Source organism: Eschrichtius robustus, chromosome X, assembly GCF_028021215.1.
Source record: "Eschrichtius robustus isolate mEscRob2 chromosome X, mEscRob2.pri, whole genome shotgun sequence".
Taxonomy (NCBI): Eukaryota; Metazoa; Chordata; class Mammalia; order Artiodactyla; family Eschrichtiidae; genus Eschrichtius; species Eschrichtius robustus.
This window is the reverse complement of record NC_090845.1, coordinates 136,483,327-136,498,259: the sequence shown is the minus strand read 5'-3', so window position 1 is coordinate 136,498,259 and position 14,933 is coordinate 136,483,327. Positions and strand designations below refer to the sequence as shown.

Sequence of the window (14,933 nt, the reverse complement as noted above, 5' to 3'; positions counted from 1 at the left end):
ATTAATTAATAGATTAGTCCAGTATTAAATTAGAAGTTGGTTTATTTACTATTGGTATTAAGATGAATGTGTTGTTGACCTTGAATGCTTTCTTAACTGGTGGCTGCTTTTAAGTCAACTATGGTGATATTTATGCATACTCTCTAGGGAAGGTTGTATCTTATATCTAAGAAGCTCTACCTTTTTATAATAACATTTAAAATTATGTTAAAAGTTATGTTTTTAAAGTAATATTTAAAGTTAAACTAAAATTCTTTTCTGGACCACCAGCTGTCACCAGGCTTGTTAGGCTTGTCACCTCTACTCATAAATCGTTTTCACTATTTTGCCATAAAGATGAGTTTGTTCTTGTAAACTGTTCATAAGTAGCTTGTCTGGTTTCAGGGTATTTAACTTAAGTTCTCTTTGTTAAAGTTTTCTAGTTACATCATTATGCAAAAGGTAAAAGGGGTAAGTTTTTGCTACTTTTAATACTTCTTCCATCATTCCTTTATGGTACTTTATCTATAGCACCAGACTTAAATTTCTATATCCTATACTTTAGATGTTGAATGAATGTTTTATTTAATTTACTTAATGATAGTTGAATTTGGTGGGACGTTTGGGCTACTTGTAGTACAAAGTGTTCATGCAGTATGAACTCTCTTGGGTGTGAACTAGGTACTTTTCTTTTCTTTTTAATTTTTTTTTATTTTGGCTGTGTTGGGTCTTCGTTGCTGTGCACGGACTTCAGTAGTTGTGGTGTGCGGGCTTTGGTAGTTGTGGCACTCGGGCTCAGTACTTGTGGCTCGCAGGCTCTAGACCGCAGGCTCAGTAGTTGTGGCGCACAGGCTTAGTTGCTCCACGGCATGTGGGGTCTTCCCAGGCCAGGGATCGAACCCGTGTCCCCTGCATTGGCAGGCGGACTCTTAACCACAGTGCCACCAGGGAAGTCCCTAGGTGCTTTTCTTTAAGCTACACTTTGGTTCATCCAAGCACACTTTCCAGTATGCTCACCTCCTTACAACTTATCTCCCCTTGTATGTCTGGAACTTATTGCTGGCATATGAAGTTATCAGTATTTGGAGGGGGAGTGACAGTCAGTGTGTGTGTGTCCTTCATGGCCTGATTCAGTTAAGCACTCTATTCTTAATTTACTACTAAATCCTCCTTTGGTTTTATTTCATAAAAACTTTCATATAAATTATTTATATTCTTGAGGTAGAAAATGTAGCCCATTTCTTCCCATTCCATAAGTTACAACTTGACCTAACATTTTTATGTCTGATAATTATGCTTACTACTGTTCCTTTCTAGGGTTTCCTGAGGATGGTGGTGTATATGTTTGGTGAGGTTTATTGGGGTTTATCGATTATAGAACAGGCTACTCTAGCAGGGTATGAAGTACTACCAGGTCATTTAAGGTTTAGGTTGATGCTAGTAAGTACTCTAGTGAATAATTTTGTTGTTATAATTATTTGAATTTAGGGCTAAGTGTAGTGGGATAGCTAATCCCAGTTTGGATCTTAGCTGTCATATAATCAAAAATGTTAAGTCACTTTTGTAGCTTATTTTAATTTTAGCTAGGGCTTTTTAGCTTAGCTAGGACTTTATTTTGGGGTAATCTTTAACATGCTTTACGCTGTATTTCTATTAATATGGGTTAATCTTATGACCAAGGTGGCTGATATGAAATTTGCCAACCCTAATTAGTTAATATAACTTACTCAAACTTTCTTTTATGTCTTAATTTTTATCACTGCTATTTTCCATGGGGGCGAAATTAAGCAAGGCATTGTGAGCTACTTTTTAGTGTGCTTGATGCCTGCTCCTTTTAATCTTTTATGATTTAGAGGGCATTCTCAATGGGACGCAGATACTTGCATGTGTAATTTTATAAGAAATTAATAGGCTGGGACCACACCTATGTGTTTATGGAGTTAATAAGTTCATCTAGGCATTACAGTGCTTCACTTTAATTATTAAGCTACATTACAGGTTAAGCAGGACTTTGTACATATAAGATTTCTGTATTTAAGTGATATATTGGTATTTGGTTTAGTAGTTTGGGTTGTGTTGAAATTAGTATTGAAATATTTAATATTTTTTCTTATGCAGAGTATTAAAATGTACTTTATTATTTATTTTGTTTGAAGTAAATGGCAGATCTAGGGGGATGTCTTTCTATATAAGACTTCTATAGGTAATTGGTATTATGAGGAGGCTAGTTTGTAGTTATACTAACTTTGGGTTGGTGAGGTAAGGGCAATATGTTTGTTAGATGAGTTAGTTGACTCCTGTGTAGTTATATGCTTTGCCTTGTTTGGGAGGTTTGGCAGGGCAATAATGGCATAAAAATATGAGATTTAGTGGGAAGTAGGAGGGTTTGATTAAGGAAGCTATTTACCTGAAACGCATGTGCATATGTACATATATGTGTAATTGCTCTATGTACTGTGACCATTGACTCAATAACACATTATAGTTGCTTATGTTGGTAAATAATATTCAATTTAAGCTCAGTTACAAGTTGCTTGACTGTGTTAAGGCCTCTGATGGCCATAGCTGAGTCATAGCACCCCCCTAAAATTTAAAAATACCAAATGCATGAAACCTGTTATGTGTTAACATGGGGTGGTTAGTCGTTAGTCATTAATCCATCAAGATGTCTTACTGAAGTAGAACGAGTAGGCAATTTTAGGTGAGATGGCCCTTAAGTAAGATGCAGATGCCAGATATAGTTCATTTACAAAAATCCCCATGGTTCATGGGCCCAGAACAAAGAGAGAGGCATGTTTGTGGGCGGGTTGATGATTTATTATGGCTTACTGATTAAGCTCTCGTTATCAGTTATGATAAACATGTTGACTGGAAATGATTTGACTTTATGTGGTATATATGATTAATAAATGTATGTCCTATGTAATATTAATCACTTCAATTATCCCTATGAATATCCTTAGGGGCTGGAATCTAATATGGATTGAACTGTTTTAATGTGTTATGTAATACTAATGGACTGAGGTACATGCTTATATGCATGGGGTAGATAATTAATTCACAATTATACATATATGTACCATGTATGATAAAGCATATTATGTGTTTATATATGTGGGAGGGCACATAATGCACAAATACATAGTAATGTTAGTTTTTATGATGTCATTTTAAAATACCTATATATTACTTAAAGATAGTGTTTATGTCCCATAAGCAAATTGTTCAGGGCATAGTTTAAGTAAAATTTCAGCTTTGGGTCCTGATGGTGGAGCTGGAGCTTCTTCCTTGAGTCTTAGTGGAATATGTTCTCCTTTTCCGGTTTACAAAACCAGAGTAATAAATATACTACAAAGACTTCATTTTAGGAGGTTGTTTTCAATAATGCTTGTTAGTGGTATTAGAAGAAAGTATAGAATAGATGCTGGTTGTCCAATGATAATAAATGAATCATTAATGGGTTGTCCTCCAATTTATGTTAGTGTTAATAAGTCTGCTACTAGTACTCAGAATAAATATTGGCTAAGAGGTCAGAATGTTATACTCTGTTGTTTTGATGTATGAAGTATTTGGACAATTGCTAAAATTAGAATTGAGAAGATTAAGGCTAGTACACCTATTTTTTTGTGAATGGATCATAGAATTGTGTATGCAAATAAGAAATATTATTCTGGTTTGATGTGGGGGGAGTGCTGGAGGGGTTAGCTGGAGTATAATTCTCTGGGTCCGCTAGAAGTTCAGGTGAAAATACTACTAGTATTAGTAAGATTAGAAATAGGAACAAGGCACCCAAGATATCTTTAGTTTTGCAGTATGGATGAAATGTGATTTTGTCCATATTGGATGAGATCCCTGTTGGATTATTAGAGCCTGTTTCATGAAGGACTAATAGGTGAACAGCTGTTAAAGTTACAATAAAAAATGGGAGGATAAAGTGGAAAGTGAAGAATCAGGTAAGGGTGGATTTATCAACTGAGAATCCTTTTCAGATTCATTTGACTAGGCTAGGGCCAATGTAAGGAATTGCCGAAATGACTGTTGGTCCTCAAAAGGTATTTAGCCTCATGATAAGATGTAATAACCTATGCTGTGGCTATTACTGTAAATAGTAGGATGATTCCAATGTCTCATGTTTCTAAGAAGGGTGCAAGATCCATAATACAGGCCTTCACCCTACATGAACAAATAAGCAAATTAAGAATATGGAAGCTCCACTTGCATGTAGGTATCGGATAATTCATCTGTAGTTTACATCTTGGTAGATATGCATTACAGGTGAGAAAATGGTTATTGTATCTGATGTATAATGTATTGCTAGGAATAAATCTGTTAATATTTGTAAAATTAAACAAATACCAAGCAGGGAATAGAAACTTCACTATGATGAGATATTTCATAGGACTGGTAGATCAATAAACTTGTCGTTAGCAATTTTGATTAATGCGAGGGATTTTTGAATGTTGATCATTAGTGTTCTTATAGTTGAAATACAGTGAGGATTTTTCATGTCATTGGCCATGGTTACATTCCATGTAAGAATAATGATGACATACGCTGTATTTAAGTACTATTTTTCTAGTTACTTGTATAGGCTTTTCTTTAAAACCTTCACAAATTTATTGTGAGCTTGTGTTAATTGTGAGTGTTAGAACTGGTTGTGGTATTGTAATGAATTTTGGTGGCTCATTTTTGGGCCTAATGGTTTTAAACATGTATTTAGGGTAAACGTTAATAGTTTGGGGTTATACAACAGCTATGGCTACTGAGCAGTATCCTGAGATTTGAGTGTCTAATAAAACCGTCTTAGGTATATTTTTCATGTTATGATGGAAACGCAAATTAGAACACAATGCGATATATATTCGTATACACTAAATGGTTATAATCAAGAACAAACAAATAAACGTGTTGGCAACAATGTAGCAAAACTGGAACCCTTACACATTGCTTATGGAAATGTAAAAGTTCAGACCATATGTTTGGCATTTCCTCAAAGATATAAAAATACAATTACCATTTGATTCAACAACTCCACTCCTAGATACAGGCCTCCAAAGAATTGAAAACAGGTGTTCAAACAAAAAGTGGTACACGAATATTCATAGCAACAGTGTTCACAATAGCCCAAAGGTAAAAACAATTCAAATGCCCATCAGTGAATGAATGGATAAGCAAAACAGAGTAGATCCATAAACTTCCATATTATTCTGCCATATAAGAAATAAAGTAAAATGGTGCAGCCACTGTGGAAGACATTATGGCAGTTTCTCAAAATCTTAAACATAGAATTAACATATGATCTGTCAATTCCACTTCAGGGTATATACCAAAAATGTTTGAAAGCAGGATCTGAAACAGATATTTATACACCCATATTCATAGCAACATTATTCACAATGGCCAAAAGGTGGAAGTAACCCAAATGTCCACGGATGGATGGATCCATAAAAAGAATGAGGTATATACACAAAGGAATATTATTCAGCCTTATAAATGAAAGAAATTCTGACACATGTTACAACGTGGATGAGCCTTGAAGTCATTATGCCAAGTGAAATAACCTTGTCACAAAAGGTAAACGTTATATGATTCCACTTATAAGACGTATTCACAGAAGTGAAATTCAGAGACAGAAAGTAGAATGTGGTTACCAGAGGTTGAGAAGCGTTTGTGTTTAATGGATGCAATTTCACTCCGTAAAAATGAAAAAGTACTGGAGATGGATGCTGAGGATATTTATAAACTCCCTGGAGTTTCTCTTCCCTGGAACACTCTTTCAGTTTCACCTGAGTTGCAATTCTTTTTTTTTTTAATATTTATTTATTTATTTATTTGTCTGCGCCGGGTCTTAGTTGTGGCATGTGGGATCTTCATTGCCGAGTGTGGGATCTTCATTGAGACATGCAGGATCTTTAGTTGCGGCATGCATGCGGGATCTAGTTCTCTGGCCAGGGATCGACCCTGGGCCCCCTTCACTGGGAGCGTGGAGTCTTAACCACTGGACCACCAGGGAAATCCCTGAATTGCAATTCTTAAGACCTCGAATAAACTCTTCTTATTTGCAGCCTTCTGCATTGTTTTTTGGTCCACACTTCATATAGGCTTCTTGGCCCCGAATTCCCTATCTCAGGGGATAAGGGTGTCTCTTTACCACCCTTATGGGAGTGCACTTTTCATAAGGGAGATGTATTTCCTGCTTTCAGGGGGATAGAGAGGAAGGTCAGCCATTTCTTAAATAACTTTAATTCAAAATAATCACTATGCCATTGTGGCATATTTTGGAGTGGGCCAAGCTGAGCTTCAACAATACACATAGGTTGGATATATTTTCTTGCATTGTCATTGGGGCACATTTAGCTCCCATGTGTACATTTTTAATACCATTCTCTAATAAAAGGAACCAGGGCTCTTTGAAGAAATGGCTGATGCTAGGACTGAGACAGTAAATATACAAGCCAGGATAATCTTGAAAGTAAGGAAGTTCCAAAAATAAAAAATAAAAAACCCACAAGATGGAATTATGTCAAAGGAAAACAGGAGCCAATGGAAAGAGCTCTCAATAGCCAAATCAAGAATGAACTGGGGTGTATGTATCTTTTCAAATTAGTGGATTTTGGGGTTTTTTTTTTTATATTGGAGTATAGCCAATTAACAATGTTGTGATAGTTTCAGGTGCACAGCAAAGTGACTCAGCCATACATATACATGTATCCATTCTCCCCCAAACTCCCCTCCCATCCAGGCTGCCACATAACATTGAGCAGAGGTCCTGTGCTACACAGTAGGTCCTTGTTGGTTATCCATTTTAAACATGGCAGTGTGTACATGTTGATCCCAAACTGCCTAACTATCCCTTCCCCCTGGTAACCATAAGTTCGTTCTCTAAGTCTGTAAGTCTGTTTTGTAAATGAGTTCATTTGTATCATTTTTTTAGATTCCAAATATAAGTGATATCATATGATATTTGTCTTTCTCTGACTTACTTCACTTAGTATGGTAATCTCTAAGTCCATTCATATTGCTGCAAATGACATTATTTCATTCTTTTTTATGGTTGAGTAGTATTCCATTGTGTGTGTGTGTATATATATATATGTATATACCACATCTTCTTTATCCATTCATCTGCTGATGGACACTTAGGTTGTTTCCATGTCTTGGCTATTGTAAATAGTAGTGCTATGAAGACTGGGGTGCCTGTATCTTTTCGAATTAGACTTTTCATCTTTTCCAGCTATATGCCCAGGAATGGGATTGCTGGATCATATGGTAGTTCTATTTTTAGTTTTTTAAGGAACCTCCATGCTGTTCTCCATAGTGGCTGTACAAATTTACATTCCCACCAACAGTGTAGGAGGGTTCTCCTTTCTCCACACCCTCTCCAGCATTTATTATTGTAGACTTTTTGATGAAGCCCATTCTGACTGGTGTGAGGTAATATCTCATTGTGGTTTTGACTAGCATTTCTCTAATAATTAGTGATGTTGAGCATCTTTTCATGTGCTTATTGCCCATCTGTATGTCTTCTTTGGTAAAATGTCTATTTAGGTCTTCTATTTAGGCCCATTTTTTGATTGGGTTGTTTTTTGATATTGATCTGTATGAGCTGTTTGTATATTTTGGAAATTAAGCCCTTGTTGGTTGAACTGTTTGCAAATATTTTCTCCCATTCCACAGATTGTCTTTTTGTTTTGTTTATGGTTTCCTTTGCTGTACAAAACTTATAAGTTTGATTAGGTCCCATTTGTTTATTTTTGCTTTTATTTCTTTTGCCTTGGGAGACTGACCTAAGAAAACATTGCTACAATTTATGTCAGAGAATGTTTTTCCTATGTTCTCTTCTAGGAGTTTTATGGTGTCATGTCTTATATTTAAGTCTTTAAGCCACCTTGAGTTTATTTTTGTGTGTGGTGTGAGGGAGTGTTCTAACTGCATTGATTTACATGGGGCTGTCCAGCTTTCCCAGCACCACTTGCTGAAGAGACTGTCTCTTCTCCATTGTATATTCTTGTCTCCTCTGTCAAAGATTAATTGACCACAGGTGTGTGGGTTTATTTCTGGGCTCTCTATTCTGTTCCATTGATCCATATATCTGTTTTTGTGCCAATGCCACACTCTTTTGATTACTGTAGCATTGTAGTATTGTCTGAAGTCTGCGAGAGTTATGCCTCTTGCTTTGTTCTTTTTCCTCAGGATTGCTCTGGCAATTCTAGGTCTTTTGTGGTTCCATATAAATTTTAAGATTATTTGTTCTAGTTCTGTGAAAAGTGTCAGGGGTAATTTGATAGGGATCACATTAAATCTGTAGATTGCTTTGGGTAGTATGGCCATTTTAACAGTATTAACCCTTCCAATCCAAGAGCATGGGATATGTTTCCATTTCTTTGAATCACCTTCAATTTCCTTTATCAATGTTTTATAGCTCTTGGTGTATAAGTCTTTCACCTCCTTGGTCAGGTTTATTCCTATGTATTTTTTTAATGCGATTTTTAAAAGAGATTGTTGTTTTTACTTTCTCTTTCTGATATTTCACTGTTAGTGTAGAGAAATGGAACAGATTTCTGTATGTTTATCTTGTATTCTGCTACCTTGTTGAATTCGTTTATCAGTAGTAATAGTTTTTGTGTGGCGTCTTTAGTGTTTTCTATATAAAGTATCATGTCATCTGCATATAATAACAATTTTACCTCTTCCCTCCCAATTTAGATATCTTTTACTTCTTTTTCTTGTCTGATTGCTGTGGCTAGGACTTCCAATACTATGTTGAATAGAATTGGTGAGAGTGGGCTTCCTTGTCTTGTTCTAGATTTTAGCAGGAAGGCTTTCAGCTTTTCATTGTTGAGTATTATGTTGGCTGTGGGTTTGTCATAAATAGCCTTTATTATGCTGAGATATGTTCCCTCTATACCCACTTTGGTGAGAGGTTTTTTTTTTTTTATCATGAGAAGATGTTGAATTTTATCAAATGCTTTTTCTGCATCTATTGAGATGACCATGTGTCTTTGATGATCATCTTTTTGTCTTTCCTTTTGTTGATGTTGTGTATCACATTAATTGATTTGCATATGTTGAACCATCCTTGTGACCCTGGGATGAATCCAACTTGATCATGGTGTATGATCCTTTTTATGTGTTGCTGGATTCAGTTTGCTATTTTGTTGAGGATTTTTGCATCTATATTCACCAAAGATGTTTGCCTGTAATTTTATTTCTTGGTAGTGTCTTTGTCTGGTTTTGCTATCAGGGTGATGGTGGCTTCATAGAATAACTTTGGAAGTGTTCCCTCCTCTTCAATCTTTTGGAAGAGTTTGAGAAGGATGGGCATAAGTTCTTCTTTGTATGCTTGATAGAATTCCCCAGTGAAGCTATCCAGTCCTGGACTTTTGTTTGCAGGGAGCTTTAAAATTACAGATTCTCTTTTACTTCTAGTGATCAGTCTGTTCAAATTATCTATTTCTTCTTGATTCAGTTTTGGTGAGCTGTATGTTTCTAGAAGCTTGTCCATTTCTTCTAGGTTGTTCAATTTGTTGGCATATAATTGTTCATAGTATTGTTATAATTTTTTGTATTTCTGCAGTATTGGCTGTTATTTCTCCTCTTTCATTTCTTATTTTGTTTATTTGGGTCCTCTCTCTTTTCTTCTTGGTGAGTCTGGCTAGAGGTTTGTTGATTTTTTTTATCCTTCCAAAATACGAAATCTTGGTTTTATTGATTTTTTTCTATTTTTTATTTCTATTTATTTCCTCTCTGATCTTTATTATTTCCTTCCTCTGATGGAAGGAAATAATAGTTTTGTTTGTTCTTCTTTTTCTAATTCTTTTTGGTGGTAGGTTAAGTTGTTTATTTGATATTTTTCTTGTTTTTTTGAGGAAGGCCTGTATTGCTATGAACTTCCCTCTTAGGATTGCTTTTCCTGCATCCCATAGATTTTTGTACAGTCGTGTTTTCATTGTCATTTGTCTCAGAGTATTTTTAAATTTCTGCCTTGATTCCATCATTGACCCATTGGTTTTTTAGTAGCATGTTATTTAGCCTCCATGTAATCTGTTTTTGTTTTTTTTTTTCCTCATTTTTTTTTGTGGCTGATTTCTAGTTTCATGCTGTTTTGGTCAGAAAAGATGCTTGAAATAATTTCTACCCTCTTATATTTGTTGAGGCTTGTTTTGTGTCCTCGTATGTGGTCTATCCTAAAGAATGTTCCATGTGTGCTTTTTTTTTGAACATCTTTATTGGAGTATAATTGCTTTACAATGGTGCGTTAGTTTCTGCTTTATAACAAAGTGAATCAGTTATACATATACATATGTTCCCATATCTCTTCCCTCTTGCGTCCCAAGTGTGCTTTTAAAGAATGTGTATTCTGGTTTTTTGGATGTAATGCCCTGAAGATATAAATTAAGTCTAACTGTTCTATTTTGTCATTAGGATCTCTGTTGCCTTATTGATTTTCTGTCTGGAAGATCTGTCCATTAATGTCAGTGGGGTGTTAAAGTCTCCTACTATTATTGTATTCCCATCAATTTCTCCCTTTATGTTTGTTGATATTTGTTTTATGCGTTTAGGTGCTCCTATTTTGGGTGCATATATGTTAACGAGTGTAATACCCTGTTTTGTATTGATCCTTTTATAATTATGTAGTGTCCTTCTTTATCTTCCTTTATGGCCTTTGTTTTAAAGTCTATTTGTCTGATATGAGTGTTGCTACCCCTGCTTTCTTGTCATTTCCATTTGCATGAAATATCTTTTTCCATCCCCTCACTTTCAATCTATATGTGTCCTTCACTCTAAAATGGGTCTCTTGTAGGCAGCATATTGTAGGTTCTTGTTTTATTATCCAGTCTACCACTCTATGTCTTTTGATCAGAGCACTTAGTCCATTGACATTTAAGGTAATTATTGATAGATATGTATTTACTGCCATTTTAAACCTTGTTTCCTGTTGATTTCATATTTCTTCTTTGTTCCTTTTTATTTTTGTTTTTCCTTTTGTGGTTTGATTAGTTTACTTTTGTATTATGCTTGAGTTCCCTTCTTTTTGTTTTTTGTGAATCTATTGTATGTTTTTGATTTGTGGTTACCCTGGTTTTCAAGTATGTTAGCCCATTACTGTATCTACTTACTTGAGACTGGTAGTCATATAAGCTCAAACACATTATTAAAAAAAATTCTACATTTTCTCACTCCCCTCCCCCACATTTTATCATTCTGATGTCCTATTTTACATCTTCATGTTTATCCTTTTGCTATTCACTGTAGTTAAAACTGCTTTCACAAAATTTTTTTCATTTTTTAAAAAATCTATATACCTGCTTATATAAGTGATCTACAATCCTTTTATACATTTGCTTTTCCTACTGTGATTTTCCCTTTCCTACAGATTCTTGCTTCATTTCTATTTAGAGATGAAAATAAATATTTCAATATTTCTTTTAGGATAGGTTTAGTATTGCTGTATTCTTTTAGTTTTTGCTTGTCTGAGAAATTCTTTCTCTTCTATTCTAAATGATAATCTTGGTGGGTAAAAAGTATCCTAGGTTGCAGGTTTTTCCCCTTCAGGACTTTGAATTCATCTTGCCACTCCCTTCTGGCCTGCAAAATTTCTGTAGAGAAATCAGGTGATAGCTTTATGGGGGTTCCCTTGTAACTAACACTTTGTTTTTCTCTTGCTGCCTTTAGAATCCTGATATGCCTTGGTTTAGGTCTGTTTGGGTTCATCTTGTTTGGGACCCTCTGTGTTTCCTGTACCTGGATATGTTTCCTTCTTTGGGTTTGGGAAGTTTTCAGCCATAACTTATTCAAGTACATTTTTGATCTCCTTTTCTCTTTCTTCTCCTTTGGGGATCCCTATTGGCATGCTTTATATTATCCTATAAGTCTCATATGTTGCTTTTGTTTTTTTTCATTTGTCTTTCTGTCTGCTGTTCTGATCAGATGATTTCCATTATTCTATCTTTCAGATCACTTATTTGTTCTTCTATATTATTTACCTTGCTATTTATTGCCTTTAGCTCAGTCTTCATCTTGGCAATTGAGTTGTCTAGTTTTGACTGACTTCTCTTTAAAGTTTTTAGTTCCTTGTTACAGTGATCTGCATTTCTATTGATAGCCTTTCTTAATTCCTTCAGCATTTTTATTACCTACTTTTTGCCCTCAGGGTCTGGTAGACTGGAGAGGTCTGTTTCATTGTTTGTTCTTTCAGGGGATTTCTCTTGTTCTTTTAATTGGGAGTGGCTCCTCTGCTTCTTCATTTTACTTATATTTCTCTGACTCTATGAATTTAGGAGAAACAGTTATCTACTGTTGTCTTGAAGGCCTGTTTTTATGTGGGAGCATCCCTGTGTAGCCTGCACAAGTCTAATATTTTTGGTGCAAGGGCTGTTTTTGGTATGGATGCCTGCCATGTCTTTCCTCAGGATGTGTTGGTCATTATCCCCTTGATAGGGGGCATGATAAGTGTTGTGGTGACCAGAGTCTGCACTGGATGTTAGACAGGGCCTCCTCTTTGCTCCATGGTTGTCACAGCCCTTTTGAGGGCAGGGTCTGCCCTCTAGTTTTTGGAGTAGAAGTCCCCAGATCCAGTTTTAAGCTGAGGTGTGAGGTAGGTATAATTGGAGTGCTCCTGCTGGGAAAGGAGCCACTGTGTGTTCCTCTCCAAGAGCTGTCCTCCAAGACTTGTACTCTGTGATGTTGCCTGTCACCCATTGTGTGTGCTCACAAAGTACACTGTTGTGGCACTACCCTTGGGTCCACCTCTGCTGTGGGAGCACTTGGGAATCAGCTCAGATTTCAGCCCCGCCTCTGTGTGTGTGCACCCATAAAGCCTGCTGCTGCTGGTGCTGGACCCACCTTAGCTACGGGAGCACCGATAATCACCTTGGATGTCCCCCAGGTGCTGCGCTCACAAAACTGCCGGAATGAATCCGCCAAAGTTGCACACCCACTGGGAGTCAGCTCAGAGTTCAGCCCTCTTGCCCCCCAGCGCTTGCATGCTCCCAGAACTCATAGCAGTGGAGCTAGGCCATTGTGAGCAAGCTAAGAATGAGGCTGCTATGACGGGGCCACACCCCTCCCTTCAGGCGGGCATTGATAATGGGGCTCTTATTGTGGACCTGGACTCCATCCTGCTCACACCACCAGTTGTGGCTCAGACCACACTCCAGGTCCTTTGGGCTGTCTCTGCAGAGCCAAACTGAGTCCTGGCCCTGGGTCTGTCCACTGAAGCCTGGATTTCAGCACCCAGCCGATGCATACACCGGCAGGTACATGTCTCAGGCTGGGGTGTGCAGTGAGGTGGCCAGGTGGCCTTCTGTGCAGGTCTCTCTCTGTCCTGCCTGCTGCAAGCAGGCTGCTGCACTCTCCTCTGAGCCTCTGAAGCTCTCTATCTGTCCCAGCTGATCTCCCAGCCAGTGAAGGGGGTTCCCAGGATGAGGGCACCTTTCCCCTTTCAGAATTCCCTCCCTGGGGCATAGGTTCTGTCCTGATTCCTTTTTTTTTTTTTTTTTTTTTGCCCTTTCGTCTTATCCAGTTATGTGGTGATCTTGCAGCTCTGGTTGTATGATATCATCTGCCAGTGTTCCGTAGGTATTCTGTGAGAATTATTCCACATGTAAATGTATTTTTTATACATTTGTGGGAGGAGGTGACCTCCATGTCCTTCTATTCCATCTTGATCTCCTGTCTGCTCTCAATTGCTTTGCTCCATTATCTACATTGTAGGCTTCGTCCCACCCACTCTGTTCTATATATAGACTATCCCTTTAGGGATAGCTTTAGAGCCTTCTATCTCTTGCCTCTCTCCCTGGGTGGAATATCTAAGGCACTTCTCTGGAGCTAGGGACAGGAACCCACTTCCCTCAAAGTGATACCTGTGCTTTCTGACAGGGTGCTGAGCTGGAGTGGCAGCCTGTTTGCCTTGGCACAGAATCTGTACTCTACAATTGACCTGTGGTGAGGGAGATTGGGGCCCCAGTATTTTCATCATGCTGCACCTGAGGTGGAGCCTCTGCCCTATGAAGGGGTACTAGGTGGAGGAAGGGAGCATTGATTCTTGGCTGCACTGACCTAGGATTGAGCCTCTGTAATGTGGAGCTGGGGACGTAAGAAGGGCTGGCAGCCTGACACTCCTGGGGAGATTCCATATCTCTTGACTGGAGCTGGAAGAGGAGGGATACCTATCTTCTAGCCTCACTCCATCAAGCTGAGTTTGGAGGGAAGAGAGGGGGTGGGTCAGGGTTAAAGTGCCACAGAATGTCACTGTTCTTACCAAGATGTAGCAGACTTTCCTGATTTTTTTTCATGTGCTGACTGCCCTTAAGTCAATTTCCAGGATTGCAATGGTTGTTTTTTTTTCTTTATAGTTTTCACCAGCTTTGCTTGTTTTACTGGTGTGTGGGTCAAAGTTGATCTTTGTGTGCTCGGTTTATTTACTTCAAAAGCCACATGGAGCCATCAGAGAAACCGTGGCTTTCAGAAATGCTATCGCTAATCAGAAACCCAGCGTTCATTTTCCTCAGGATTGTTGTGTATGTTTTACCTGTAGCAAATATTTGCAGACCATAAAGCAAATAATAAAATTAAAATTAATGCCTCTACATTGTAACCTTTAACATGCATTTATCTGTGTTTTATCTATTTATGCACAATGATGAGCATCTGAACTGCCCCTAACCCTGACCCCCGATTCTGACCCTCACCCTGACCCCTACCCCTACTCCTGACAACTACCCCTGACCCCTGATTCTGACCCTTACCCTGACCCCTACGGAGTCCTTAACCTGATCATAAACATGAACACTGGAAAATACTTGTAATTTTCTAATGGCACACATTTTTAGGATTGTAGTTATGCAGTAATATATTGATAAAGGTATACTTTTGATTTCTCATGTGTCACTGTATCTCCAGTTACAATTCTTTACTAGGGTTAGTTTCTAAGCAAGAATCTGAAGTACAAA

The 14,933-nt window shown here is 37.5% G+C and overlaps 1 pseudogene; it reads right to left on the bottom strand.

The window, feature by feature from the left end:
* Window positions 1-3,338: 3,338 nt before the first annotated feature.
* On the bottom strand, window positions 3,339-4,447 carry LOC137757059 (cytochrome b-like; annotated as a pseudogene).
* Window positions 4,448-14,933: the final 10,486 nt, after the last annotated feature.